The sequence below is a fragment of the Ceratotherium simum genome, chromosome 8, assembly GCF_057802395.1.
Source record: "Ceratotherium simum simum isolate JZ-2026a chromosome 8, ASM5780239v1, whole genome shotgun sequence".
Classification (NCBI taxonomy): domain Eukaryota; kingdom Metazoa; phylum Chordata; class Mammalia; order Perissodactyla; family Rhinocerotidae; genus Ceratotherium; species Ceratotherium simum.
This window is the reverse complement of record NC_141907.1, coordinates 8,693,484-8,701,102: the sequence shown is the minus strand read 5'-3', so window position 1 is coordinate 8,701,102 and position 7,619 is coordinate 8,693,484. Positions and strand designations below refer to the sequence as shown.

At 49.4% G+C, this 7,619-nt stretch overlaps 1 protein-coding gene across 1 annotated transcript in view; it reads left to right on the top strand.

The window, feature by feature from the left end:
• Nucleotides 1–1,364: 1,364 nt before the first annotated feature.
• Nucleotides 1,365–7,619, top strand: part of HS3ST1 (heparan sulfate-glucosamine 3-sulfotransferase 1) — a 28,652-nt gene continuing 22,397 nt past the window's right edge. Inside the window, exon 1 of the mRNA XM_004432275.3 lies at nucleotides 1,365–1,627. The gene's annotated coding sequence lies outside the window, so the exon portion shown is untranslated. The remainder of the gene's footprint in view (nucleotides 1,628–7,619) is intronic.

Below are 7,619 nucleotides of genomic sequence, written 5' to 3'. Positions count from 1 at the left end.
ATATATATATATATATATATATATATATATATATATATATAATCTAAAATGGGCATGTCAACATGTCTGGCTCAAAGAAGTAGCCAGGGTCGTTAAAAGCTTATTTTCCAAAATAAGCCTTGTTCTGGCCTGCCAGATGTTACTGGCTTTATCAGATAGCCAGAAAATGGTGATCATTGCTTTGCTTTCTAAAAGGGAAGCCGGTAACGTTACAGGAGTGAAGGGGTCAATTTCCTATAGGAGCCATTCACTAGATGGGAGAGTAGTTTTAAACAAAGTTGAAGATTTTTTAAACTTAAAAGACAAATTCGAATTCTTCCAAATATTTTATTCCAGTTTTTAAGATATGGAAGACCTACTGAAATCTAAAACTAGATTACTTTGATGTTCATTTGGCATTTTTCTTTTCTGTTTCCTTTTTTCTTTTTTTTAAACGTGTTTGCTGACCTGCCTTTGAGAGCGACTTGCTTTGGCTCCGATAAGCGGGTAGGCAGGCAGCCAAGCTTCTCCAAGAAGATTCCAACCCCACGCCCCTCGAAATCTTAAATCTTAAGTTGAACTACTGGATGCTGGTCGAGTTCTCACAGAAAACCTCCCAGCCACTGGAATCGGGAGAAGAGGCAGGGAGACCCTGCTTAATTTCAGAGCTGACGTTTGCAATCCTGGCGCACCAGCAAAAGCAGAGCTGAATTCTCCGCGCTCTCCTGGTAAATGTGCTTCCACTCGCGGACGCGAAACCGAAGGGCGTGTTCAATGGCGACAAAGAGCGCTCGGGAGCCGGCTCCTCGCGCGGATCCGGGCTCAGGCTGCCTTGCCGCTGGCTTCCCAGCCTAGCAGCGGTGCGACCTCGAGAGGATGGCTCCCCCTGCTTCCCGGGCGGCGCAGGGAGCACGGGCGCCTAAGGTCGGTCACCTGCCGGGAAGGGAACACGCGGAACAGACGCACGTGGGAGGGGCGCAGGTCCCGGGATCTTTCGGGACTGGAGAGTGGAGGAAGAGGTGGGCTCCGGGTTCGGACCTACCCTTCCCTAGCAGGGGTGAGGGAGTAGACAGGACGTTCCAGGTTTGCAACGACAGCACTCATCCTACCCACAACCGGCCCCACCCTCCCGGCCGCGCTGGTCTCCTCCCCCTGGACTGAAACCCGAGGACTCGCCGTGCCAGGTAGGCGGGACCAACTCGTCCAATACCTGTCGGTGAGAGCCGAGAGCCCTGCCCCGCCACATTGAGCGCAGAGCGGAGAGCCGGCACCGAGCGGGCCCGACTCGGGGCAGCACCACGGCGGGCCGGGCAGCAGTGGGCGCTCGCGATCCTCCTCTGCCCACCACGGTCTCCCTCAGGGCCCGGCCTCCTCTGTCCCCTCCTCCTCCTCCCGCTCCTCCTCCTGCTCCTCCCCTCCGCGGGATTGATCGCCGAGCCTCCCGCCTGCAAAGTCCTCGGCGCGCGGGTAGACACGAGCTGCCGCCACTGCCAGGTCTCAGTGGGTGCCCGCGCCCCTGCCTCGCTTGCCTGCCCCGGGGCGTCCTGAAGCTCGCTCCGCCGGCCGCTGGTGCTCGCCGGCGCTGCCCATGGCCCAGCCCGAGAGCAGACTTCGGGCGCCGGACCGGCTGGACCGCGGCGCGGCTCAGGTGAGTGCGGCGCGCGCGGGGCAGGGGCTGCCAGGCTGGGGAGTGGCAAGACGAGGGGCCATCGAGGTGCCCTGACCTGGCGTCCCAGATTTGGGGCAAGCTCAGAGCCCAAGGTGAGTCGAGGCTGGAGCAAGTGGAGTGGATGTAGGGTGAACAAGGAAGGGGAGACTCGGGGTTTTCCCATCCTCCTTACCTCCTGCCTTGACCCCTCAGCTCTGCAAGTCCCGAGGGACTGGTTTTTTTACGGGCATGTATCTGGGTTTTTGACTCTTAGTGGACTGGATTTTTTTCCTTTCCCTAGCAGAGTCGGGAGATTCTCTCCTGCCGGCCGCTTCTCCCCAGGATTGTGCCGGGCAGCGGGAGGGCAGAGCGCAGCGGAGTCCGGGTACCACTCCCGCTGGGAACTGGGGCAGGGATACAGTCAGCAAAAAGTCAGGCGGTCGAGGGAGCATCCAGAGTGGGGAAATCTTGGTCTGGTTTGCCTTTGCATTCGGTTGGAGTGGAGAAGAGATGGGGCATCTCCTGAGGGGCGGGGATGCTCGAAAGGAGAGAGATTGAGGCAACAGACAGTAAGTAGCCTCTTTTTCCGAATGCCAATTATACACGGTCCTGATTTTCCATGTTACTTATCACCTATTTTTTTTTCTGCCTCTGTTTCTATTTCGAGCACCATGGGTGGTGGTGGCGGATGAGGGTTAGGGGAGGCGGGGCGCCAACCCGCCATAGGAGCTCGTAGCACCCAGCTCAGAGGCACATCAGGGGCACACTCGCCGAGCCTGACGTCTTCAGGTGCGCTCCCGGAGCCACGGGCGGACCACGCGCTGCTTCCCCTTCTGGCCCCAGCCTGTCCCGGGAGCCGGACGGCCGGCTTCGAGAGCCAGCGATGGGATGGAGAAGCGGGCGGGAGCAGGAGCCGGGATGCAGGGCGCGCGATGTGGGGTGTGCTCAGCCCCGCGGTTTGTCTCCCGCACTGGGCATCTTCCATCTCACCCTTTCCGCCTGGCGGGCGTCCGCGCTTCCTCGCACATGCCCCTCTTTCGCGAGGGGGGTTGCATCCCTCCTCCTCCGCTCCCCACTTTGCAGGACCAGTCTTATCCTTGCCTTGCCTTGCGCGAGTCTCGCTCCTCCCCCTGCGTTATCCGCCGGCTATTTTTATCCACTAATTGTACTGAGATGTTTTTTTGGGGGGGATTCTGGGGAGCGACTCCAAATCCACTGTCTTCGCGCTGCGCTTCCAGAAGCGGTCCCCTGCTAGCAGGGAGCAGCCACAAAGAGCGGCCAAGGGATCGTGGAGGGAGTGCGCCCGCTCCTCCTCCTGCAGCCAGAGCTCTCAAAACCTCGGTGCCGCCGGTTCGCTGTGCCGCCCGCCGTCCGCCGGCTTCTGTGGCTCCAGCCCGTGCGCACTTAGGATCTTCTCGGTCCCATACATGCGTTCTTGCTTTGCAGCCGATCTCACCTGGTTTTGTTGAAATGAAATTACCAACTTCCACTCAAGGGTTAATTCCAGAAATTCCATCTTAAAAAAAAAGGAAGAGATAACGCAACTTCTGCCTCCCTGCATTTCTAAAGCACATCCTTTGGCTTTCAGAATTATTATTCTTGCTTTCTGCATTCTCAGTAAGGATTGGGTCCAATTACAATAAGCCTGACCTAGTGAAATTCCAGGAGATGAATGCTTGAGCTGCAAATCTCCGTGTTACTCTTTGTATTTCCAGTGCTTAGATTTTTTTCCTTCCATGGGATTGCAGAAATAACATATTGTAATGGACCATTGTGTTACATAAGGTTTTCTCCAGCGCTAGGCAGAAAAGATCAGCTTCTAAAGGAGCCTTTCAGGGCTTCAGCGCGTCGCTCTAACTCAGCTGAGTTTGCCAGGGATCGACAACTTCGTGACTAAGCATTCTTAAGTCAAAGCAGTTAATTGCGACAGTAGCATCAAGTGAGGATACCTTAGTAAGTGGTCTTGAGCTGCGCGTCTGGGCTGCGGATCCAGGCTGAAGCTGCCTGGTGTACAATGCACTATAGCTTTAAGATGGGAGATTTTTTTGCTTGGGAAAACGGTGAGAAAGTGGTGCCTTGAACTTGCAAATGGGATCAGGAAAAGCCCAGGTCTCTTAGCTTTCTTGTTGGTATGGCTAGCAGGAAGCCTCAAGTCCGCCGCTGTGTAGATGTTCAGGAACCCTTTACTTGGACTCCACAATATAGTTGGGGCTTGTGCTTTTGTTGTCAAAGGAAGAAATTCCCTTACTGGAAAAGTCTCGAGAGCTCTTTGAATGGAAAAGCAATATGGAGGCTTTTATCTTGAATTAAAATTTGATGGTGACCAGAAAGGGGCTAGACATATGGACTGGCTGGTGTAAAATTGCTTGATTGGTGCATACTGCCTTTCCCAGACTAGGGCATCTACCCAGAGTGGCACACACCCACCGTGAGTACTGAGTCATATTATCTCTATTGAGGCTAGAGTTTAGAGAAACAGACAGTAAGATGTATTGACGTCCTGTTGGAACTGAGTCTGTATCCAGCATCAGGGCTCAGACATCTGGGTCCAGGGCATGTGTCTAAGCCAGGGTCCCTGTGTGAGAGAGAGTCTTAGAGAAGTGAAGGTGATGCTGGAGAGTAGCAACTTTCTACGTGTTGTGTGGGAAATGCAGTAACTTTCCAGCTATCGCAGAAAGTGATAACTTTCCAGCTGGTATTGGAAAAGAACTGGGTTGTTCCGCATCGCTTTGGTGTAAGTATCTTCCTTCAGTTCCGCTAATGACCCAGTGCTTCCTAGCAGGGCTGCCCTTTTCCAGTGGGGGTAACGACAAGGGTGCTAGCTGGATTTGGAGCCAGCTTCTTGTCCCAGGACCCTAAGTAAATGATTTTTCCCTCTCCGAGCCTCAGATTCTTCCTCTGCCAAATAGAGATCGAAAGACTATTATAAGAAAGTGAGAAAATGTATGTGAAGGGCATTTTGGCAATTCTAAAACACTGGTGAAAAATGTACAGGGTTACTTAACTTGCTTTTCCTGCAAATTTCATTTGGTCTATTTTAACATTAATATTATTTCAGTTTGTGTATGTTTGTGTGAATTACATATGCTAAACATTAAATGAGGGAGAGGATTTCATATAATAGGCCAGTATCTCTTTGTGCTGCTCACTGCACCTGAAATCCACCAGCACCAGGCCTCCCTTCTTCTCAAAACCATTTGTTTCTTGTTTTCAGGATCAGAGTTAAATTTTTTTGGAGTTGTTTTTTTTTTTTTTTTTCTTTTTAGCTTAATGTATTTCATATGTCCTAGGAAAATATATGTTTGGAGGAAGGGCCCTGATATTGATTAATCAAAAAAGGAGGAAAGTTGCAGATGAGTGAATCGGTTGGGAAAAAGTGATAGATGATCAGTTTCAGGAGATGACTTGGGTCTCCCTTGTCTAAATCTGTCATCAGCATAAAGCACTGGCTCTCTGTTGCATTTTTGGTGTTCAAAATTTGTCCCCAGGATCTAGTTAAGTGCCTGGCACTTAGATGCTCAATAAGTATTTTTGAAATAAGTGAATGAATGATTGAACTAAATCTTCACATCAACTCTGTGCTGTGCACAGGCAGATAGCATCATTCCTATTTTAAAGACTTAGAATCTGCAGATCAGAAAAGTTAATTAATTTTCTGAAGGTACAGAGGATTCCAGATTGGAGTTCACATCTGTCTGTTCTCAGTTCTTTCCACTGTACTACTTATATTGTCCCCTCCCTTCCATCACCACTTAAAATCTTCCTAATCCATAGTGGACTTTTGCATTTTGGAAGGTGCCCAGCCACCAAACAGCCTTCTTATTCAAGGGGCACAGCTCTCCCCTCATGGAGGGACTTTTCGATGGGAGGTGGGGCTCTTTCTCTTTCGTCCATATCTCCAGGCCCTGAACTAGGGCTTAGTTGCATGATCCCACCTGGGACCTGGAATCTTGAGGGACTAACTAAAGTACTAAAGGACAGCTGAGTGTTTATTTGCCACCATGGATCATGAATCAAGTGGCGTCAGCAGCAGCATCCGTGTCCCAGGATGTCCCAGGAGTGCTGGCCCCTTGGCATGATCCTGACGTGTTTCCTGGTGCCCAGGGTCACTTCATTTCTTTCTCATTTTCCAAGCCTGGCTTTTCAACTTCTCATCAATTCCTAGAGGTAACCCAAATCCACTATTCTCTCTGAGTTAGCCAGAATTGTAGCCAGATAGGCACAGCCTCTCATGATTCATCTTCAGGCCTGCCCCCGGCATGAAGCATTCTCAGCTTCCTCTGCCCACAGGGAATAAAGCTCATAGCTTTTTCAGGCTTTAGAATAATATTTACTGGGCCATAGTTTGTCAATAGTTATGTGGAACCATGAGAGTTCTGGAAAAATGAAAACATCATTCTTCCAAGGAGTAGCCCGAACATAATGGAAATAGATCCCAGTGGGCATCTTTTCTTTAACTTTTTTTTTCTCCATGTTGTGTGCTTTTTGGTAGCTGTCCAGCAGGGGTCACACACTCAAATGCCTTCAGAGGCCAGGCAAGTAACAGCCTGAGTGAAGCAGGCCCCTGGGCCTGTGCCCCGGCAAGGGGGGCCCTATAGCTCAGACCCAGCACAGGAGTGGCCAGTGGGACACAGGCCCAGTCTTGCCACATATGTGTTGGTTTTCTTTCAAGATAGGCTGTAAGTTCACAGTTTTATGTAGAATCTACTGACTTTTAAGTACCAATAGCTAATTAAATATTTTTAAATAATACCACGTGGGCCAAATAAAACACTTCTGTACATAGGCATCATATCTGTCCCACAGGCCTCCGATTTATGGCCTCTGGTTTCTGGGGATGGAAAAGAAATTGGTTGGAATATGAGATTCAGTGGAGTCAGTTACCCGGAATATCGAGGCAAGGCTGTGTCAGGAGTATAGTGTAGACAGTGTTCCAGTGAGTTAACCTTCACATTTATGGAATATTTGTCGTGGTGTTCCTTCTCCCTGTCCTAGTAAGCAGGCACAACCATCACATTTATTCCTTTAACGCTTGTTTATTGAGTTCCAACTGTGCACCGAGTGTTGTTCTACTCACTGGTGACACAGTGGAGAATAAAACAGATGGAAACCCTTGCTCCTGCACTTCTTCTGGTGGAGGAGATGGATAAAGGCAAGAGAGATAAGTAAGATATATCCCATGAGAGATGGTGATGTGCTAGGGATAAAAATAAGTCAGGGGAAGGCCATAGAAAATGTCAGGGTAGCCAGCGATCTTGAAGTTCAGTCTCTGCCTCAATAGAACCAAAGTCAAGTTTCATTGTCCGACATAAAAGATTTTGGGGTGTGGGAGTTTGGACCCTGGCTTATATTCTGGGAGTTGCTATTGTGAGTAAACCCCTGATAATAGACTATACTCTTGGTTTTAATGAAATCCATTACTGAGCACATTTATTGGGTGTCCACGATGTGCCAGGCACTGGATTAAGTGCTAGAATACATGAACGAACAAAACCAATCAAGGGCCAGTCCTCAAGGAAATTGTAGACCAGTATGGAAGACACTAATAGATGATCACAAGAGAGTAGATAATTGAAGTGTGTGAGGAGTGTGGGAAGGCTGTCTTTACCGTTGAGTTTTGAGGCTCAGAACTCCGACATTCAGCACCTTTTTAATCGAGCATCTGATGTGTGCCAGGAACAGTTTTGGTCTGTACTTCTCAACCTGTTTGAAGCCTGAACCACATCATCAGTGAAGATTTTTTGAAGCTTTAATTCCTTTCCCTGGTAATGACATTTTGTATTATTAGGAAATTTCATTTTGTATCACAGAAATGAAGTATGTTAAAAATTTGTTCTCAGTGTGAAATGTGCTTGTGCCCTTTGAAACTCTGATGCACCCTCTCCCAAATCTGCCCCTGGCTTCGATATTGACTGTTGTTGCCAGGACAGAAGATACAAGATAGTTTTTGTTCTTGACGAACTTATAGTTTAGTATGGCATTCAGATAAATT